This window comes from Numida meleagris, chromosome 2 (genome assembly GCF_002078875.1).
Source record: "Numida meleagris isolate 19003 breed g44 Domestic line chromosome 2, NumMel1.0, whole genome shotgun sequence".
Lineage (NCBI taxonomy): Eukaryota > Metazoa > Chordata > Aves > Galliformes > Numididae > Numida > Numida meleagris.
Window position 1 is genome coordinate 90,873,533 of NC_034410.1, and position 23,078 is coordinate 90,896,610.

Sequence of the window (23,078 nt, forward strand, 5' to 3'; positions counted from 1 at the left end):
ATAATTCTTGTCTCATTAGTTTCAATTTCCCTTGTCAGCCTGTATCCATATACTCTATCTCACACTCAAATTATAATCTTATTTATAAAGTTCTAGATAGGCACCATCTTGTTCTCTGTTTTTACAGTGTTCATAGAATCATAGAATGGTTTGGATTGGAAGAGACCTTTAAGACCATCTGGTTCCAACCCCCCTGCTATAGGCAGGGACACCTCCCACTAGAACAGGTTGCTTAAAGCCCCATCCAGCCTGGCCTTGAAATCCTCCTAAGTGATGCTTACAATGGAATCATAACTAATGACAGAAGTTGCAGGTAGGAGCATAGTATCAATATATTATTATTATTGGTTTTATGTCATGCTCATATAAAGAAATCTGAAGTTACATATCTAAAATGAAATACGCCATGCTTATTAATGAGTAACAATTAGGCCAGCATAAATTCTGATAAGAGTGAATGTTATATGCAATTCTTTAAGATGTCATTTCTGAAGTATTAATCTCCATAATGCAAGACTTGTATTCTCATTTGAAAAAATAATTTTTGACTCATCATTTCATAGTTTTCTATAATGTATTCTTAAAAATGGGAGGGCTCTAGGGCCTGGCATCTAAATTTGCTGGTGCTATTTCTGCATAGTGTTTTCTTTCTACTTGTCTCAATCCATGTTTCTTATTCTCTCCTGGGACTGTCTCTATTCAGTAGGCAAGACATGGATATTGGCAGTTGTTTGGGTGTCATGTAGGGTCTTGTCGAAAAATTACAACGTTAAAAAAAGACAAAACTAGATGTCCAACCTTCTACAGGCACGGAAAAAAAAAATAGAAAGATAACAAAATTTGACTCCTAACTCAGCTTTGTAGAAATTACTTTAAAAACAGTATCCATATTTCATAAAGAAAGAAGAGATAGCACATGCCTGCCTTCCTTCTGCTTTTTTGCTTCAATAGTGGATATGACATGTCATTATAATCCGAATGGGCAGTACATGGCAACTTTCCTTTCATGATGCCATGAAAAAAAAAGTTTAAAGAAAAGTTAAAGTTCTGTACCAGCCTAACTGATAGATTTTTATTTTACTTTGTAAAATGCTCCTTTTTAAGTTATAGGAAGAATGAAAATTCTCCTATGAAATGCCAACTCTAATTTTCTGAAAGTCGTAGAGCGTTTCTGATTTAATATATTTTTAAAGTCTAGCATCTGAGTCTTAACTGGAAGGTGTATGTTTGAAAATTTTTTATTATTTATTTTAAAGTTCTTAGCAATAGGGAATCCAATTTGTCTAAGAGATTTCTTCCATAATGATAACAGTTATGTCAATCTGAGAAATGGAACTGTAATTTTACTTTTGTACCAAATATGAAAATTAGAATGTCTCTATGTTTTTTTATCGGTGGGTCAAATCAATGTGGAAAATTCCTGTAGGTCTCCAGAACTTTTCATGGCCATTTCATTTAGTTTGGACTCTTCAGGTTGGTAAAGTCAAATAGACAAAAATGTGTCAAATTTTTAATTTCGCACCACTACTACTATTATCAACTCAGTGTGCATCATATATGCATATATCCATGCATATGCTTGTGCATAAACTGTAATCAAGGTAACACAAGTTCTTTTTTTCAGCAGAACAAATGAATTGAATTTATTTCACCCCACATTTCCAGTCCATCAGTCATTCTCCAGTTATTTCTGAATTCTGAATCCAAAAGATGATAGTATCTTTCTGCACAGTGGGTTCTTAACCCTTGTTCTGAGCCACTGCTTCCTAGTGTTTTCCATTCTGTTAGCACTCTCTACATTAATTTTACATTTTGTCCTAAGAACATGCATGGTGGAGATGGTTAACCAAGTCAAGCACATTACTGAAGTCTGATTGCATTACCTTAACGTTATTGCACCTACCTATTTTTTTTCATTTCAACTGTTAAAAAGTTAGATAGAAAGGTGCATATATACATATTTATATGCTCATATTTCTAAGCTTGGAGAAAGGAAACAGTCTACCTCAGATATAAACAGTATGAATGTATTCCTTCTGCAATTAGAAAATGCTTAAACCACCAAATATTGGGCTTTTATATAAAATTGCATAATTAGAGCGTTAGGCATCTGATGTGTACCTGGTATCTCAATTTAGCATGTAGAGGTACATGAGCAAATAAGATGAGATCACACCTCTTTAAAAATTGAATCTACCATGTCAGTAAATGAAATTAGCTAGTTTGTAATCTACTTCCACATCTCTCCCTTGTAAGAAGTTCTGTTTCAGAGAGTAAGACCATTTCAGGAGGATTGTGTCTTTTGTGTATAATTTCAGTGTTGAAACTAACGTGTGTTAATGTCTGTCAAGAGATTCAGGATTATGCCCTTAAATTCTGTTCCTATCTATGAGCTATGAACACAGGGAAACAGGAAATAGTACAGGTGCTGAAAATTGAATTAATTTTTAAGTTCACCTATGTTAAGCCAAAATTAACTGTATTTTTCAGACTCTACCCCTTATATTCCATTGCATATCTTTGAAATTACTAATGCTTTTTTAGACTTTCTCTCTTCATTTTTACCGCACAGCAACTTTTTGGCTTGCAGACTATTCTATTTTATTTTATTTCAATTCCCAATTTTAGTCACTTATTTGAAACTAAAGCTTGTCTCAGTAGGAATGTCACTACTTTAGATAATGTTTTCATTCCATCCTCTATTTCTTCCATATACCATCAGACGTGTAACAGAGTAATAATCTTCCATTTCCTTCCTGACAGTTCGAGCATTCATCATGATATTATTACCATCTGTGGTCTGTTTTGGCTATTGTCTATTAAGCCACAGAAATGCTATGTAATTTATACCTTAAGTTACCAGTTGAATTTACCCTTTTACACTAGATGGTAGCATATCCAATGTAAAATATTATTTTCCATTGTCTGCAGCTGCTTGATTCAATACTGTTATTGAATGGGTCATCTGAGAAGTCAATGTCAGTGGAAGTGAACTGGTACAAGTTTGGCTGGGTTTGGATGTTTTGGAGAAATCAGCAAAGTTGTTTTGATCTATGCTCCCAAGATTAAGTTAAAGTTTTCAGACTTCTCTGAGTTTGAGAAGTGGCAAGGTAAGCAAGTGAAATAGAATCATATAATCATTAAGGTTGGAAAAGCCCACAAGGATCATCTAGCCCAAACATCAACCCATCGCCCATGCTCACTAAACCACGTTCGACATTGCCACATCTACTTTTTTTCTTGAAAAACTCCAGAGATGGTGACTCCACCACCTCCCTGGGCAGCCTGTTCCAATAATTCACCATGCTTCTGAGAAAAAATTTTTCCTAACATCCAGCCTGAACCTCCCCTGGCACAATTTGAGGTGATTCCCTCTCATCCTATCACTAGTAACCTGTGAAAAAAGGCCAAGCCCCACCTCACCACAACTTCCTTTCAGGAGGTTGTAGAGAGTGATAAGGTTTCCCCTGAGTCTCTTCTTCAGACTAAACAATACCAGTTCCCTCAGCTGCTTCCCATAAGACTTGTGCTCCAGCCCCTTTACTAGCTTTGTTGCCCTTCTCTGGACATGCTCCAGGGCCTCAATGTCTTTCTTGTAGTAAGAGGCTCAAAACTGAACATAGTATTCATGATGCAGTCTTATCAGTGCCGAGTAGTGGGACGATCGCCTCCCTGCTCTAGCTGACTACAGTGTTTCCAATACACGCCAGGATGCCATTGACCTTCTTAACCACCTGGGCACACTGCTGGCTCATGTTCATCTGGCTGTCAACTAACACCGCCAGACACATTGGTTTTATACCATGAGGAGTTACGCTGTCTATTTCTGCCACTCTTCCTTTGTCCAGAGATAACTGTCTTCTACTACCATGTCCTAAAAACATTATTGATGTCCTCATGCTGACTAAACTTTCCCCTTTCCCTCCTTTTGAAATATTAAAGAAAATAATTGTATTCTTCATTTATCTCCACAAACAACAACAACAACAACAAAAACACACACACGAAAACCTATTTCTAATTCGCATTTATTTCTGCCATATTAGGTTTTAAAATGACTGTAGAATATGCTGCATATTAGTTTTGCTGTAGTTTGCCTTCATTCAATCTGCTTCTGACAACAATTTCAAACTATTTGAGACTCACTCTTCTCAAAACAGGGATTATTTTAAACTTTCTAGGACTGCTTCTGTCATTGCTAAATAAGGTGAGAAGAGATTCGTATTGCAGCAACAGGAAACCCTCTTACTACGAGGATGTAAATAGGAGTAGGAGAAAAAACTGCAACAAATGAACTGACCTTGCTGGCATTTTTACACTGAAAAATGCAGTCATGTGCAAAAATCTAACACAACTTATGATGGAGTCAAAAGCGCATTCATTTGGGGACGTGTTTTAATGGTAACAGTTTGGCCTTTCCAGGGGGGGTGTTCAGGGCACATAGCCTATGATAATGCTGTGGAGAATGACAAATCTGGCTGTTCCACGGAACGACATTTTTCCTCTGGACTTCGTCCTATTATTTTTCCATGTCCTGGAATACTTTGGGGAAGGTTCTGTGTCTGCTTCCTCTTACTATTTAGAAAGCTTATGTAAGACAGAAGTTTTTCTTAATTCCAAGGTTTTATGTATGTATTTACATAAGCTTTAGTCTTCATTAAGCCATGATAATCGTGTGATTCTTAGTGAATCTATGTTTTATAGCTAAGTGACAATGACAATTAAGCACAATAATTCTTTGGAATAATCCTTGCTTTGTTCCATATAAATGGAGTTCTAGCTTTGCAAGTTGAAGTGCTGTATTTTTCTAATTAAGAAATAATTTGTAGAAAGAGAGGCATGACATGCACGGGAAAGATTTATTAGCAAAGGAAGATTCCCAAGAAGATTACAAATCAACTGTGCTCTATTAATTTTGGGGGGTTTTGATAAAATGGAGTCGCTGAGATGTGAGTGGCCATGGAAGTTCAAAATCAGAAAAAGCACCAGAAATAGTTTGACTCAGAACATCATTCTAATTTTCTGAAGGCATTTATTTTTGCTTTACAATTTCCGCATTTCATTGAAAATTTGGTTAGCATGACAAAACGGATGGAGAAAATTAGTATCATTGTCTCACTTTGATTGACACAAAGGACAATAAAAGCTAAACTGCAGTCAGGAAGATAAGTAATCCTATCCAGATAGGAAGGAAACAAGCTGTTTCCATTTTTTGCTTTTTTTTTTTTTTTTGAATGATGTGACTTAATTGTCCACCTAGCATTATTTTTTGAGGGTGTGTGAATTTATTGCTAATTATTGTTAAAAGTCTAAAACCTTGATCATCCAAATTTTGACCTCACGTAGTAAATGCATTTGAGTAAACAGATGTAAAAACTGAGAGACAAAAGAACTAATTGTGTTTAAAGGGTAGGAAACATGCAGCTACTTGCAGCAGTTTTCAAGATAATTGACTTCCTGTTATTTGTGGTCTTGTATCTTGGATCCCATTTCAAGTATCCACTTCTTTTCAAGAGGGCAAATAAGCCATGTGCTTGCATTCATCCCAGAACAACAACTTAATTACATTTCGTCCCACTGACTAGAATATGGAAAAAATGTAGACTGTGAGTGCTTATATTTGTAAATTGGAGTATGCATAAAAGTGAACATGACTTTGAAGTATATTTTTCCCTATGTTATAGAAAGCATTATATAAATCCATTATGCATAAAAGATAATTTGTTTTATCATTTAATGTATTTTTCCATGGAACATTAGAAGAATAAATACAGGCTTTAGATTAATGGAAAAATGTGCATAAACATCACTTTCTGATTATGAGTACCTTGTAGGTAATGTAATATAATATTCAATATTAGCTATTTGCATCCACAGTGATACAGACCTCCATACCTCTAAAACTTTCACCATATCAGAAATGTATTGACTGCCTGTTTTTTCAAGGGGAAATTAGACCTCTTTTCTATTACATCTATTATCTATCTTGTTTATAGTTTTTGTTGAGTTGAAAACCACTTTGGGGATTAGCATTAATATGGGGGCTGGTCTGAAAGTGATGCCTCTTATTATATTACGTTGACCCATGACTTCAGGGGTGGGTGTTGGTGGTATGGCAGTAACAGTTGAACCTTCCCGCCAAGATTCCATTACATTTTGTTGCTGTGTGACAGATGGCAGCAGAGAGACAGTCTGACAAATTGGTGTTTGACATGGAAGTGCAGATGGAGTAAAGGTATGGAATTGAATTCCTCCATGAGGAAAAAAATGGCACTCATTGACATTCAGCAGCACTTGTTGAACATTTATGGGGCCCAAACAGTGGATGTGAGCACAGTGAGGCAATGGGTGGTGTGCCAGTGGGTCACCTGTGCTAGTGCAGATTTTTAGGAGCATGGCTTGTAGGCTCTTCATCTCTGGTGAGAATATGTAGCTAATGGGGGTGACTATGTTGAAAATTAGTGTTTTGTAACTGAGAATTTGCTCTATCAAATAGTGCTATTGTGCTTTTAGTATCTGTTGTAGTTTCCGTGGAAATAAATAGGAGGCATTACTTTGGAGAAACCTACATAGACAGAAGGATATTTTTCCTTCTAATTTTGTTCTTACCCCATCCTTATTATTTCATTTGGTCTGAGTAGAATGCAAGGTTAGATCCCTTAGTTGCGTAATTGTTACAAGGGAAGTTTTCATAATGTCACCAGCTTCAGCTTTTATCTTTTGAACATGAGAGAATTCATGATTTTTTCTGATGTTTTTGTGGCAATGAAGTCTTGAGTTGTGTAATATGTACAATATTCTTCACAAGTTACATCTTAGTATTGCTAAATTAATTTAATTTCATATTATATAGGGAGAAAGAAAAGTATTCTCTGTCAAACAATATCAGTTTTCATAGACTTCTTCTGAGGTGCCCCAGGTAGCGTGTAAATAGATTATTTTGCACAGGGCACAGCTTGGCTGGAGCACATTCACAGTTGCAGCCTGACTAATATAATATTGTCTTTATTATAAAAAATGCTACAAGGTTTCTATTGAACCAAGAGGGTAGGGTCTGAAGACTTGTGTAGGTGTTTTAACAATTGCATGGTGGTTAAGTGTCTGTAGGCTCACTTAGATTTAAACTCTATGAGTAAAGTATATGATCTGTATCACAAACAGATAATTGAGGCTAGGGAAGGGAATTGTGCAAGCTGCAGCTGAGAAAAAGAAAAGGAAAGAGAATAAAAGAAAAGAGAGATGAGAAGAGAAGAAGCAAACTGTGATAAGAAAATGTAAATATGACCTAAATGGATAGTAAGATTGAGGAGAAGAAAAGGAACCCACAACCATTGCTGTGATTGAATGCTTCCCACCTCAGGCTTCCAGAAATTGGTAGCTCCTCTTAAGCATTCTTCTCATTGAGGATTGAAACTGCCAACCACAAAACACGGAGTAAGCATATGAATGGGAAGAGAAAGATTTGTATAGCTATTTAATGGTATTCTTTTGTAGGTATTTCTTTATTAGTTAGGTAAGTTGGTTGATTGGATGGTTAAAGCATAGACTAACAGCAAATTCTTATCTTCACATACATCATGAGCTCCTTTTTATCTGAAACAAGAATTTAGGTATAAAACAATCTGTCAAACCACGGGATTCCAGCAAAAAAAATATAGCATGTTACATCTTTTCTCATTTGTCTTTTTCTGACACATGCAGTCATGGAGAAGAACATTCAGAAGTTTTAACACCAATTCCACAAGTGCTACAATCATTACTAGAGGAAAGCAGAAAAGGAGAAGCTTGGTTGCTAGTCTGAGAGAAAGCTGAAAGATATTATAATTGCTGGGAGCTGTAGGCTAGCTTTTTAAAATCCATTAGTCAGACCAGTGCAAAAGAAACTTTACAGAGGACTTAGCTGGATTTGCTTAGAGATCTAGTAGATTGTCCAATGATAATACTCACTTCTCTTTTTTAAGATGCAGCAGTCATTACCCCTTTCTGAGACCTAGTATATCTCCTCTTGTCTCTAAACTATGACTTTCCTTGAATAATATTGCTGAAAATATTTTACTTTTGTTTTCCTTGTTTTAAAATCAAAAACACTCCTAAATCTTTGATTCCAGCAGCATCAGAAGTGAGTACAGTTTATGTTGAAATAATAGAAAGAGCTATAGGTTGACTACAGAAATAAAAAAATACTGTTATCAATAATTAGCATAAACGTGCTGAATGAAAAGACATTTCAGTCTCCTCTTCAAATAATATGCAGAATTCAGTATGTACTAAGTTGCAACAAGTCATATGAAAGAACACTAGAATGTGTTTAATTGCATAGTGCTGGACATTGTTTCAGCTTCTATGTTTTCTATGTAGGTAATTAAAATGATGAATAGTTTAAATATTGAGTTAAATGCACGGTAACTGTACTTTCTGGAGAACTCAGGAACAGTCCCAAGGTCTACTACACTCATTTCTAGTGGCATCACAGTCAAGACTCTATGAATACAAATGGTCAGGCCCCCATATTTAGAACTCCCTCACTCAGTCACAAAGAAGCTTATGTGGCTTCATCTCAGCTGTCTGCAGTTTTCTTCAAGACTTCAAATACTTCTCACTAAAGAAGATAACGCTATATTTTCCTATATGAAAAACAGTTTTTACTAGTGCAAAAGGTGCCTGCTATAATTATGTACTACTTCAGACATATGAATTTTTCCTCTCTGTTGCCCTGCTTTATTGTCAATATAATTAGAAGAGCTTTAGGTTGATATTCCATTATAAATGTTATTTTATTCCTTCATTGCCAGTAATTTTTAAATTAATGATGATGTGAACAGCATTAATGGCATTAACTGATACCATTATTTTTGTCCACATGAAATATAGGTATATGTTGGTTTATAAATGCAATTTTTTTCGTTCCGAGTTGGTGATGGTGTGAGACTGACAAATGTACTAAACTTTGGTGAATATTATTGGTTGCTACTGTGACACAACTGCTTGACAGTCTTCATACAGGAAAAAGTCCTTAACGTTCTTGTACTAAGCAGAATTGTGAAGAACATTAGACAACTATGAAACTATAGAGATTTAACTGCGGGAGGCTGGTTCACATTCTGAATTGTACCTGGTAAGAACAACTGATGGCAGGTCAAACCATATCTCAGCATTTAAATAAAATTATTCCTCTGATGATTATATATGCCTGTGTGGAGTAAAATGTCTTATTTTTCATTTGGAAACACAAACAATAATCATTTTCCCAGCAGCACTGAAAAATTGAAGGGCAAAATTTTATTGTTTTGCCTTGTATCACGAGGACTCCTTTCCTTGAGCACTTACTGACTGTTCCTTGGAAAGGTGGTACAATGCCATGATCTGTATTATTTTTAGTTGTTGCCATCAAGGATGTGGCAAGAGATCTTCCTCTGAATATAGAGCTTCAGGAAAGCTGTTCTCCAAAACAAAATCAAGGTAACACTGTCTGAAAATATAGTGGGGCATTATACCACTTTCTTCACAAACATTGGCTCCTACTAAAATTAAATTACCAGCACCAAATCATTAATAAGGCCTTGATATTTCAGGATGTGTTCATTGTTTCTATTCATTAATTGTCCCATCTGATATAGAAGCTCAGAAAGCCTATGATCATGATTTTATAGGAGCAGTGCCTTTTAGCAGATACAAAACTAATAACAAGTAATGAAAATGATTAAAGGTGTAAAGAGATGATTGTGGTAAATTAAGAAGATCTAATGGCTGCCTATTAATAATGTGTGTCATGGTAAATGAAGAGTTCATTGCATAAATCTTCAGGTAACCTCAACATTCATTGTATCGTGTGAATATGTCTTTCAGTTTCTTGATCATCGGGTTCTGTTTTTAGTATTAATCTCATTACAATGCCACTATTTGACAACTTACTTTACTTTTGACAAATTTTAATCAACAAATTCTTGGGATATTGATACTGTATAAGAATTGTGTTCATCTTTGTAAGCATTCTGATATTTCAGTATTATGAACCTAAACGTACTTTTGACAAAAGTATATAACTTTTGCTGAAAGCATTTCATGGAGAAACCATCAAACTTCTAATGATTGTACTATTTTTGTTTGTTGTTTTTTGTTGCTTAAAATGGATTCTCTCTGCCACAGAACGTTATTACTGTTCTAACTCAGGCTAATTGTGTTGGATTGAGATAAGAGTTCTGTCACATTTTTATTGTTGTATTTTGCCAACTTTTGAGGAACCTAATGTTCATCAGTGTCGACACCATATCTACTTTTGACATGTTTCAAAGGCACTGTCAATCTGTTTGTGAGAAATTCTGTGTTAGAGCTATCAAGGAATTTGCCAATGAAGGTGAAAGAAATACTTGTTTTCAGAAGATATTTCTGTATAAAGAGGACATAATGATTCTTCTAAAAGTATTGATAATTTTGCAAACATTATGTGGGTTCAAGTATCTTTTGAGGGTTTCCCAATCAGCAACTCTAGCATCAATATAGTTAGAAATTATTCCACTTAAGAATGTTTTCACAATTTCTTCTAGCCTGTGAATTGAATAATTATTTTCCTGATTAAACAAATGACTCAACCTTTTTCAATAGGTACATATTGGCAATACCAGACAGTGTTATGACTGGGGGTTTAAAGTTGTGCTAATAAGAAGCCAACTTCAAGGAGCTCAGTGAAGCATCTCAGATGTGCAGGGAGGATGCCAAGACATATAGGCAGAATATTAAGGATGATATTTTTATCGCTGGTTAACTACTACTGTCTGATTAGTGGCCTTTTGTGATCCATGAAGTAGGAATAACTTGGATAAACTGTGGTAAAGTACAAATATTTTTTGGTCTCCAGACTTCAGAATCAATTCAATACAGTAAGCAATATTTCTAACTTTGTTTTTCTGCTTTGTGCACAGCTAGCAATCTCAAGAATACAACTTAGGATAGGGAATATAACTTAGTCAATGCTGGGATCCTTATTTAGCTTACCAATTATCTTTTGATCATAGACTCATATCAATACATCCATTTCACCCTCTAGCCTAATGAATTGTCCCTTTTTAATTCGATTAGTCTTACTTACTCGTTCAACAGTTCATTAGGTTAATGCATTAATGCTTTAATGGAAAGATGCCAATCACTCCTAAACCTTGCCTGAAGAACCACTTGAGGTAAGTGAAAACATGCTTAAGGAATTTGAATGTTAGAAGTACATTTTCGATGGACATAAACCCATGCATTTTCTTCTGTGCTCTGGACCTACTTAAGTGAGCAATTGTTTGGTTTACTAGTCTGTACCACAGTAAAAGTCTCCATAGTGCAACAGTTCTATTTCTTGGATCAGTTCTACATGTGTTTTTAGCTTTCTGTCAGTAATTGCAAAGTCTGAGACAATTCAGCGTTCTGTTTCATTTTCAGATGCAGGACATATTCTTTACTGTTTCTACTTTCATTACTTTTTAACACTGCCTTTCAAAGTCTGGTATGGGTATGTGTCCCTCTCCTGCTCGAAAAGAAGCAACAGAAATCATATTTTGTTGTTGCTGTTGACTTTTCCTAACATCTGCCTGTTGCAGACAAGGCCCCCAACCTCCTTTGAGTCTGACTCCATAACGAATGTGTCACTCAGATTTCTTCTTTTGCAAGCAGTGAATTATCTCCAGCACACCTGTATAAGCTTTGCAGTTGTATATGTCCTCTCCACTGGTGTTCTCTGCAATGCAGTTACTGCTGCTGCTACAGAGGCCATTGCTAGAAAAGCAATGTATTCCTCACAGAAAATCAGAAGACTCTAGGCTGAGTTCAAGTGGGTATTATCAACTTTTTCACATGAAATGTTGGAATGAAAAATAACCTTTCTTCTCACCAAATTAGAAAATGACTAGTGTCTATTTCTAATGCTTTTTAATTTAAGGGTTTTCCTTTCTTTATCAATTTTCTGTGGCCAACAGAGAAAAAATAAAAATGGAGAGAGTAATAAGTAAAATCAAAACCAGTCTGAGTTGAAGATTGTTGTAGTAGGCAAGATTAAGTAGGATAGCCCAGCAGTAGGACTTCATGGAAGACTTCATAGCTGCTAGAGATAGATCAACAGAATACAGAAGCACACAGGTTTGGTGCTGGGTATTTAAGACCCATGAATCTGCGATCAAGTGCTAACTAAGGGTTCTCACCTCTACGGTCCCAACAGGAAGGTTAAAAAACAGAAATGATTAAAAGATCAAGGTATTTGAGAGGGATTTTTACTTTGCCATGGCTCTATGCCATAAAAGGACTACCTGTGGTCATGTTTCTGTTCATAAAACTACTTGTTTAGAAGATAATTTTGCAGAATTAGTTAGTATTCTTCCATTAAATGTGAAAGTACTGATGTCACATTTCTTGACCAGTTCCATAAGTTGAATCTCTCCTGTCCTTCACTAAAAAACTCTTCCCCCAAACCCCAAAATAAGCAAACAAAAAACCTTGAGCTTTTTTGTGCTCTTTAGTGAATGCTGGTCCTTTTGAGGAAGATGTTTTGAGTGAATAAAGTATACTTGTACAAATGTGTTTATAAACATTTCATTGAAATAAATTCATTCTGGAAAGTGTCACTGTCATCATTTTATAGTCACATGAAAAAAGCCTTATTTGTTCTATTTCCTTTTAAAAAATAACAGATGCTTCAGCAGTGAGATCTAAGGAGGATTGTGAATGACTAAATGTAATGAACAAACATAATACAATTAAAAGAAAGACTAACTGACACAATTAAATCTTGTGAGATTTTTTCTTACCCTTTCCGCAGCATCTTTCTCAATTTTTTTTGCCTTGTGTCTGCATAGACATAAAATAAAATCAATGTGCAATTGCATTACTTTTGATTTTTCTAGGTTGGAACATTTAAGTGAATTCGTTTCCATGAGAACAGATTGCTGAAGAAATCATTCAGCTTACATTTTATCAGACTGCTGAATGAACTCTGGATTTTTTTTGCAGGTAAAATATTCTGCATTGACTGAGTTAAGAGATTACACTAAACCAAGCAAGTTTAGGAATGTGGCACATATCTTCACTTTTGTTTCCTTTCATTGTTGATGATGATTACCTTATAATTTGACCAACATCCTGATTACAAGGCAAGTACAAGGCAGATTTGGTAGTGAAGTTTTTGAGCGATGCAAGCCCCCTATTTTGTTTGCCTGAATACAGTACTTGCTGGAAACGTAATAATTTTATGTATTTACATTATACTTCACACTTAGTAGACTGCCGTAGCTTAACATAATTATTCAAAATGTTGGATGTATTTTAAAAAAAATCACACTGTTGCACTTTCAACTTTTTACTGTTACTGGACACATGATTTTTTGACATGTGAATACACTGGAAAATGTTTAATGATAAAGGGAATGAAGAAGGCTTCTCCAAAGGCTTTTGCTCTAGGATCCTTTTCTGGCAGATCTGTCTTCTGATAATGTAAAAATACTTTGAGAGTGCCCAAACCAAGCTGATGGATTTGGACCCTCAGGACAGGGGTCCTTCAGGCCTTGGGGTTTACTCTTACAGAGTACATGTTATATGATTTCTGTATAATTTCTGTATGGGAGTTGGTGAGATCTGTTTCTTTCAGTAGTAGTTTTCTTTAGAATTGAAGCATAAAGTATACATTTTTATCAGACAATGTATTAACAGTGGATAAACTGGAGGCTAAAAACAGTGACAGATTTTTAACAAAATGTCTTTTTGGAAGCAATAGGGAAAATGTATATGATTTTAATGTGAATTATAAAACTAAAAGTACATCAGAAAACTATATGCATTTTGTAGCTTTAAAACTTTATTTGTAAAAACATAAACATATGTATGTAATATGCATATAATTTCAGGCATTGTAAGGTTGGTAATTTAAAGACCAGCAAAATCCACTAGCATTTTAATGTAACATTGACAAGTAGATATTCTTGAAAATGTATATTAATCATCAGTGATTATGGCTACAATGGGGATTACTTGAAGTCTGCATTGTTGTTAATTTTGTACCTTGGTTTGCGTATAGTTTTAATGGACCTCATAGTGTTCTAATCCTTGGAAGTAAATTATTATGATAATTACTAAAATTATCATGAAATCCTAGTAAATAGGGAACAAACTGAGAAAGAAATACACTATAGGTGTCTGCACATTGCAGAGTGCTCCCTCCTTGCGTAGCATGTTAGTTGTTCTTGGGGTCTGAGATACAACAGCCACCAGTACAATATGCCATCAAGTTCACATTCATGGACTGGATGTAGTTTACAAGTTTCCTCTCTATAGGGAAACAAAGGAGAGGTAATAGTTTATTCAAGTTGTAGACAGCAGCGTGTTCATCGCCTCTGATATTTGTAGGTTGGGGAATGAATTATTTATTTTTACACCTCCTAAAATATGCATTGTAGCAGTTAAAATAGAATATGCTTTTCTCATATATCTTTTCTCTTTTGAATATGGTGAATTAGATCTGTTGATCAATAGCCTTCTGAGTTCAATAGAACATTTGATTTCCATCCTCTGACTCAAATTCTAAATTTTAATACAATTAATGCAGATAATCTCCTATCTGCTATATAATAATCTACGCTATCTACAGCCTAATAATCTTTGTGAGAGTAAAACCTGATCTGCTCTTACACATTATATCAGCACTGTGAAGAGACGTGACATTCAAATGAAAAATGAACCTGTTCTAACACATCTTAGTAGCTTGTAGGAATGAAAATGGCACTATGTATATGATAAAGACTTGTGCTTTCCCCCTAAATTTCTAAAAATACTGTGACAAAAAAATGTCATACAAGAATTCTGGCCTTTATTTTAAGAATTGTCCCTGTGAAAATTCAACAAAATTTGATGACTCATAGAAGTCAACTAAACATTGCATTACCACTCATTACATTGCTGGTTTGCTTTACAATATATATATTAAAAGTTTTCTTCAATGTGCCTAGCATTATTTTTGAAATTCTGTTGTATCTAATTTTAAAGTAAAAGTTAGCTCTGCATCATGAAAAAGCAGTTTATAGCATATATTTTGTTATTTTACATGGAAGTTAATAATTCGGGACTTACAACACATCAAAACAAATCTGCATAGCTGTACTTGCTGACTATATTTTCCTTTTATTTAAAAATATTCATCAGGGTTCTGTAATTATCTAAACTGAATTTAGTGATTTGTAACTATGTATCACAGATGATGTCATTTAGAACTTGATGTGTTACTGCATTGTAGTTTGTAGTGTCTTGTGGAGTTTTGATTAAACTACACAGAAAAATGGCTATCTTGCAAACTCACCATTCAGTTTGCATAAGCCCACTATATTTTACATTTTTCAGTTTCTATATGTACAGATGCATGTTCTGTCAATTGAGAAAATTATGCAGGGTTATTTAAAAATAATTAAGTCATTTATTTATGCTCTCCCATATAATTGAGATATTTAATCGCATAGCAGGTAGTATGCTCTAAGGGCAAATTTCACTAGAATTGTTTTCCAGTTCTAGGAGACCTTGTTGCTGTTGACACTGAAGCCGAGGCAAAAGAGAATGCTGGGAAGAAGGATACAAGCAGCTGCTCTGGAAGGAAAGAGCAGATCCAGAGCTTTGGCAGAGCCCTAACCTACTGCACCATGTTTGGCCCTAGTGCTGAGGCCTTTTCCTTTGGGCAGCGCTATGCAATCACTGGCACTTGCCCAGAGGCTGAGGAGAAGCAGGACTTGATGTTGTTTCTCCTTTTTTTTTTTTTTTTTCTTTTTTTCCTGCAGTTCCTTGGCAGTGAAAAAAGTCTGTGTGGACCCACCACTTGGGTAAGCTCTGCTGGTTCTGCCACAGGCTCTTTTCTGTGTGAGCTGGGGATAGAAAGCTTCTTTTTCCTCTGTTTTGTCAGAGAGGGGCATGCAGGGAAGTAGGCCCAAGTTTCTTGCAAATAAGAGCTTGCCAGAGAGCTCTGCTCTCTGTTTGTCTACTGGACCATATGTGAGTGATTTGGGATCACTTTCAAGTGCCACCATCCTATTCATGGGGAAAAGAAGGCTTCTTTGGTCATGTTGCAATGTTTCTCTACTAGAAGATGTGCTATGGATTCAGAGTGACAGGATCTACAAGCAAAATTCACATCAGGTCTTCTGTGTCTTTCCCTGGCATATCAAGCAAATGCTTTGAGTGCTCTTACTTCAACATATATTGTTTCTAGTGGGGCTGGAAACAATTTTGTTCTCTCAACTCCACTCATCCTGTAGCATATATTTTGCCACTACTTCTCCCTTTCCCTCATCTACTAAGTGTGTCATCCAGTCATAGAAGGAGATCAGTATCAGATTTGTATCAGAAATAGTGTTGCCAGTAGGAGTAGGGAAGTAATTGTCCCTCTGTACTCAGCAGTGGTGAGGCCGCACCTGGAGTACTGTGTCCAGTTTTGGGCCACTCACTGCAAGAAAGATATTGAGGCCCTGGAGCATGTTCAGAGGAGGGCGACAAAGCTGGTGAGGGGTCTGGAGCACAGGCCTTATGAGGAGCGGCTGAGGGAGCTGGGATTGTTCAGTCTGGAGAAGAGGAGGCTCAGGGGAGACCTCATCACTCTCTATAACTACCTGAAGGGAGGTTGTAGTGAGCTGGGGGTCAGCCTCTTCTCTCTTGTAACTAGTGACAGGATGGGGGGGAATGCGCTCAAGTTGTGCCAAGGGAGATTCAGGCTGGACATTAGGAAGTACTACTTTTCTGAAAGAGTGGTCAGGCACTGGAATGGGCTGCCCAGGGAGGTGGTTGAGTCACCGTCCCTGGAGGTGTTCAAGAAACATTTAGATGTTGTGCTGAGAGACATGGTTTAGTGGGGTTATTGGTGGTAGGTGGATGATTGGACTGGATGATCTTGTAGGTCTTTTCCAACCTAGCTAATTCTATGATTCTATGATCAGGTTAATCAGGCAGAACCTACCCTTCAGAAAATCACGCTGACTGCTTCTGATCACTCGACAGTCTTGTATGATGCCACTTAAGATTATCTGCTCCACAACCTTCCCTGATCCTGAGGTCACACTGATAGGCCTGGATGTCTGAGGCTCAGTTTCATACATAAGTTTGCATCTTGAGTTTCTGAGAATGAGGGTAGGAAGGCTTGGCAGAGAGATCTGAATAGGCTGAACTGATGGGCTGGTGAATCCAATCTCCAGCAGCATGCCCAGGTGGCAAGGAAGGCCAAAGGCATCCTGACCTGCATCAGAAATTTTGTGGCCAGCATGACAAGGAAAGTGATTGTCCCCTTGTACTTGTTCACTGTGAGACGGCACCTTAAATATTGTGTTCACTTTTGGGCCCCTCACTACAAAAAGGCTACTGAGTTGCTCAGATGTGTGCAAAGAGCAACAAATCTGCTAAAGAGATTAGAAAACAAGACCTCTGAGGATCGTCTGAGGGAACTGTGGTTGTTTTATCTGAAGAAGAGGTGGCTGAGGGGAGACATCATCTCTCACTCTCTACAACTGCCAGAAAGGAGATTGCAGGAAAGAGGGTTTCAGTCTCTTCTCTCAGGTGACAAGTGATTGGATGTGAGGAAATGGTCTCAGGTTGAGCCAAGAGAGGTTTAAGATGGATATTAGGAACAACTTCTTTACAGTGAGGGTGTCAGGCATTGAAACAGGCTGCTCAGGTAAGTGGTAGAGTCCTCCTCCTTGGAGGTATTTAAAAGATGTGTAGATGTGGCACTAAGGGACATGATTTAGTGAAGGGACCTGATAGGTCAAATTGACAGTTGGATTCAATGATCTTGAAGGTCTTTTCCAACCTAGATCATTCCATGATTATATAACTGTGTTCTCTAGAAGATGAGTTGAAGCCTGAAGGCCTCAACTCTTAAACTGTGAAATCTGCTAACTGAGATGTTCTTTTTCAAACCAGTTATATTTGATGCAGTAGACATGACAGAAAACACAGCATCTCAGGGGCAAGAAGATTTTTTTTGGCATTGGATGGGTTTTTCTATTCTTCTGTTTTCTTCCAGGAAGTTGCTTCATCACACATACTTTTGCTTTCTAGGGCTGAGTTTGGAAGAACAGTGATGCTACGGAAAAAATGTCTGAAGCAATTATTGAAGCACTACCCCGTGCTTGTCCTCCTTGCAGAACCAGGAAGCTATGGTAGTGATGGAAGTGGAAACAGCAGAAGTATGTCAGGTCCACAACCACTGCAATTAGATGTCTCGTGTATTATGGAAATGTCTTTTGTAAATCTGAGACTGAAATGGATACTCAACAGAAGTAGAAAAGAAATCTGCTCCAGTGTCTATAATAAGTCTAATGGTAAAAGGAAAGCAGATGCTTACAGTGGTTTTCCATCTACAAACTTGAACTTGCAGTGTTGAGAAATAATACTTCTTTACACTATAGACAAAGGATCCAGCAGGAACAGAATCCAAGTTGCTGCTGTGCCCCTTCCTCATGTTAGATCTGTAGATCCGAAGGCCAAGTCCTGGACAGGCAGGTTGAGACCAAGCACCATGATGGTATTCTAGGTGCAAGACTAGCTCCCACAAGTGGTTAATCAATGGTTATTAATACCTTAGGGGGGGATGCAGATAGAACAGAGCCGGTCTCTATTGCCAACCCCAGCAGGTCTAAAGCTTTTCCCATGGTCTCAGTGAGGGTCAGTCCAAACCCGTGACCCTTTTCTTCCCCTGGGGTGACTTTATGGAGTCCATACAGCCCTGCTGCTGGAGGTCTTATCTACAGCCCCCAACAGTCCCCTTTTTGCTTGACCTGAATGCGCAGTCAGCACAGAGAGTGCCAGGCTGTGCTGTACCAGGTATCTGCCATTCAGCTGTAGTCATGGGCATCACTGACATTCATTACAGCCTAAGGGTATTCCCAGTTGCCTTTTCTGACAGTGTCGTGACTCTACTTTGGCTACTATGAGGATGTGCATGCAAGTAACCTTTATGCGTCAATCCCAGACTATTTTTTTTAACATACTGAATCTGAACCTGTTTGAAAGTGCTTCATTTCTATGTTGTATATCAGTAGGCAAATTTTCTAGCTTGTTAATGTATTTTCTTTCTCTTTCTGGAATTTTTTTCTGCTCTAAATGTAAACATTTTCAAGTCATTGGTTGCCAACTTGAGTTCTTATTAATGATTTTGTGACTCTGAGTTTATTTTTCCTGGTACCAAATATTCTTAAAATTTTCTGATATGCCTTCATGCCTGTCCATAATTAAATTAATGTCACCTCCCCCTTCCTCATTTAAGTATAATGCCAGGCCATGGACAAACTCCTTCACTCCAGTAAAGGAGCAGCCTGAAACTGTCAAGAAGGTGTCAAGATGGCATAACATGAAATGCAGCATCTAGTTGACTGTTACAAGTTAAAACACCCAGATGACTTTAAGTCCCAGAGCATGTGGAAGTAGAAATCCTCAGAAGCCCTCAGAGGATCCCTGAAATTATAATTTACCAAGTCGGCTCTTTCAAAGGATATTTTCCCTAAGCCATGTGCAGCCTGATACTTGTATGTATTACCTTTATAACTTTGTTGCCAGTCTTGGCATGATATGCCAGCGATGACAAGAAACAGGAGTTCCTTCTGATTAAAGTCTTTAAATTCATGAATGCAGACCATTTTGGAAATAGTTCTGGTAAGAGGATTCCACTTGCTATAAATCATGTAAGAAATAAACAATCATAATCCAAAGAACCAACTATCTGAACTCAGATATCAAATGTTTAAGGACTACTGTGTGTTATGCCTCATCACTTGAAATTGGTAAATATTATACATTTTATCCTGTTAAAAGTGTACTGTGAAAAAAAATCAAATGAAGTGACACTTTGCTTTTCTTTTAGTTTAGTTTATTAGTATGCTCAGATATGATCCATCATTGTCCAAGTATTATCTTCTGCCACCAGCTCTCTCATCCCCCCTGCAGCAGCCATGTTCCCAAGATGAAGATGCAGAATAGACTATAAATTTTGTATTCTGATTCTTTAAGGAAAAAAAAAATGTTAGTTGCAGAATAAGAATTGCAGGCTGAGACTATTATAAATCTTGATTCGTTACACTACATGGAGCCCTAAGAAAGTGGTATTCAGGACTGTATTTCATAGAACTTTCATGCATTTCAGAATGTACTTTTGCTAAGCTAGGAATATGTTTATAATGTGACCTGAGGAATTATGTGGCTGTCAGGCTGATGAGATGGCAACAAGTAACTTGTAGAGATAAAAAGGCGAAAAAAAGTTCGATGCATTTCTAATTTCAAGGATTAGAAGGTGAGAAAGAGGAAAGTAGGAGAGGAGAGAGAGAAACGGAATAATTTATTTTTCCTAAAGAAAACCATAAAAAAAGGAGAATTTATCTACATAGTAAGCAGTCTGGGATCTCCTTTTAGTGATCTTAGACCTGGGACATCATTTTCCAGGGTAGAAAGATACACAATCTTTGAAAGTGTTTGAAAGGCACTCTCTGTTAGACACCCAATCAATTTTAAAGGCAGCTTGACATACTGAATCTACTTTTCACTTCCATATATGTGGTGCATAACTGGAGAAAGAAAACAAATGAGTTTTCACATCATCCCGATCTGAATATGCTTGTTTTACAGCAAAAATGATAAAACTGACCGTGCCTGATGCAAAAAAAAGATGGCGTTAAATGTGCGAAGTACATCAGCTGGTAAAATAGGAAGAAATCTATTTAATCATACTGATTTTCATTAAGATATCATTTGTAAAAATTGAATAGTAAAAAAGATGCCAAAGAAACGGAATTATTTTAAAGTCGGTAGCATTTCTTTTAAATTCAATACAAATGAAACAATGAAAAGATATTGCAAATGTTTAGAGGTGAGGGAAAAAACACTCTTGTACATCTCTCTGTCTTGTTGCTTATATTGAAAATTTGTTACTCTTGAGATCCCAACGCTTATTTAATGTACTGGGGAGCTGTACAGAAGTTGTGAGCCCTGACAGCATCTTCAGGACTCCAAACAGGAAATGCATTTGCAGTAAGTCTGGAATATTCTGTCACAGCATGACTTAATGATGTCCATACTGTAATAGAGAATGGCATTGTGTGTAGGGTTTACCCTGATGTAACCAGGCCTCTGTATAAGCAAAGAGTATTTCGTGGAAAGATTCGAAATCAGATGACATTTCAATGTGACAGGTCCTTGAGCTTATTTTTGAAGCAGTAGTTCTAAGTGTAAGTTAAAATGTTGCTCTCTGAGAAGCAGGACTTCATACTAAAATATAAAAGAAATATATAAATCAAATAATACAGGTTTTTATCATGAGATGTAAATATTCCTCTGGGGTATTTCCAGTTCGAGATCTCTAGTGTAAGAAAGGCTGAATTTAATGTTTTTATTGCTATTTAATCTGTTAAATTAATATTTTGGTGTCTGGTTGAAATGGTACAGAAGTTAACACTGATACCTTAGATTGATAAATGCTGACTCTCAGGAGCCTCAAATTATTTACTAACTATAAAGGCTATTAGATGCATTGTTAATTATGTTTTACTCATACATATTAGATTTAACTGGCATTTTACTGTGTCGATTCCAGTCACTGTTTAACTTAGCACAATTTTAACAATTTTTCAGTTTTAAGCCATTCTGTGATACAATTCTATGATGAGTCTCTCTTAACTTAATCTGTATGTTTACTCACTTTAAATTTTCATTTGTCACTTTCCTTCCACTCTACCTCATTTTATTAATGTAAGCATTTAATGAATTGATAGTCAATCTGATGGATTATGTTTCAAAAAATTGCTTTTTCTCTTTTTATCTGCAGGTATTCTATGCTGCACCCTGAATGCAGTATTGACGGAGTAAGGTTAAAATCTGCTCACCTGAAATCCAAGGCTGCATTTTTCCCTCTTCACTCCTCTCAGGATCTTGAACTCAACATCCTCATATCTACCTCATGAAAATAAATTGTGTAAACAAATAATAATAATAAAGATTCAATGTGAGTTTATGGAAAGTTGATTGCACTAAACTAGCTGTACATGATTTTACTGAAATGCCAAGTATTACAAATTTCTTTGTATTTTATTCCTACAATGATTAATTTTTTTTCTGAACCATTGAAATTAATACCATACAAAGTTTTTATTAAGAATATGGAATGGTATGGATGAAAAATGGTGCATATTAATTAGATTGAATGTGGGTTAGATGGTGTATCTCAAAACAGAGTGAGGGAATTGCCACTAACTAGTTGTGTTTATGGGGCTGTTTTTGGTTTTGCTAGTTTTCTCACAAATCTCACTAAATTTTCACTGATAATAGTGAACACTTCTAAAATGTAAGTAAATGCTTAGTAAAGAAGAGGATACAGCACTCATAAGTATTATTTATTTTTTATTGACTCATAAAAATATTAGTCTTTTACCTTGACTAAGTGTATGATCCCAAGAGTACAGCTGAGACCTGGGAGAGCTGAAAGTTGGAACAGTGGATATTCAGTGAAGATGTCATGGAAGAGTCACTCCCTGGAAGGGACAGGTAACTCCCTAGAAGGACATGAAAAAATCACCTACCATTAGCCTGATAGAGGTAGGAGAAAAATATTAAAATGTAAATGTTGGTTATGTCTATATTAATACAGGTTTGGTTTGAAAAAAGTGGACCTAGGAAGGAAAGCAAGCAATGGACATATTTATGGTTATATTTGTTTAATGGTTTTATGTGGCAAAACACTTAGTCTGGTTTTCTGATTGCTATCTCTGGCTTGTTTTCCTGTGGTGCCAGCCAAAGACGTTTCAACACTAAAGTTTTAATTAGCCTCCACTTCTCACTGGAAAATTTAAATAAAATAAATCATTTGAACATTTTAGTAGTTGTTATTGCTCTATTATCGTCTACTTAAGCTTTTCAACTTGTCAAAGAATGATGGGTTGTTATGGGTGTTTTAATGAAAAATCATATTAAAAATACCAGAGTAATGTAAAACATATTGCAAATGAGTTCAAAATTGAAGGCACTTCATGTCCTTTATTGAACTCCTACAGTTTTGCTTGTATTCATGCTAATGGCTGATGGTTTGTGACGGGAATGCAGAA

At 36.3% G+C, this 23,078-nt stretch overlaps 2 long non-coding RNA genes across 2 annotated transcripts; both read left to right on the forward strand.

Annotated features, from left to right (window-relative positions):
* LOC110394376 lies at nt 138–15,726 on the forward strand. Its single transcript, XR_002435580.1, has 3 exons — nt 138–313; nt 12,876–12,981; nt 15,520–15,726. It is a non-coding gene; the product is annotated as an uncharacterized LOC110394376 (long non-coding RNA).
* Nucleotides 15,782–22,811, forward strand: LOC110393010. The gene is made up of 4 exons (XR_002434724.1): nt 15,782–15,827; nt 18,052–18,179; nt 21,806–22,521; nt 22,625–22,811. It is a non-coding gene; the product is annotated as an uncharacterized LOC110393010 (long non-coding RNA).